The following is a 595-nucleotide window of genomic DNA, read 5'->3' on the forward strand; positions in this document are numbered from 1 at the left end:
ATCTTCATGACCAAGATAATCATGATGGTGTGATCACTCACCAAGAGCCAGACATCCTGGAATGTGAAGTCAAGCGGGCCTTAGAAAGCATCACTACAAACAAAGCTAGTGGAGGTGATGGAATTCCAGTTGAGCTATTTCAAATCCTGAAAGATGATGCTGTGAAACTGCTGTATTCAATTTGGCAGCAAATTTGGAAAACTCAGCAGTGGCCACAGGACTGGAAAAAGGTCAGTTTTCATTCCAATCCCAAAGAAAGGCAATGCCAAAGAATGCTCAAACTACCGCACAATTGCACTCATCTCACACGCTAGTAGAGTAATGCTCAAAATTCTCCAAGGCAGGCTTCAGCAATACGCGAACCGTGAACTTCCAGATGTTCAAGCTGGTTTAAGAAAAGGCAGAAGAACGAGAGATCAAATTGCCAACATCTGCTGGATCATGGAATAAAGCAAGAGAGTTCCAGAAAAACATCTATTTCTGCTTTATTGACTATGCCAAGCCTTTGACTGTGTGGATCCCAATAAACTGTGGAAAATTCTGAAAGAGATGGGAATACCAGACCACCTGACCTGCCTCTTCAGAAACCTATATG

Source organism: Bison bison, unplaced genomic scaffold (genome assembly GCF_000754665.1).
Source record: "Bison bison bison isolate TAMUID 2011002044 unplaced genomic scaffold, Bison_UMD1.0 scf7180017864373, whole genome shotgun sequence".
In the NCBI taxonomy this organism is placed as follows: domain Eukaryota; kingdom Metazoa; phylum Chordata; class Mammalia; order Artiodactyla; family Bovidae; genus Bison; species Bison bison.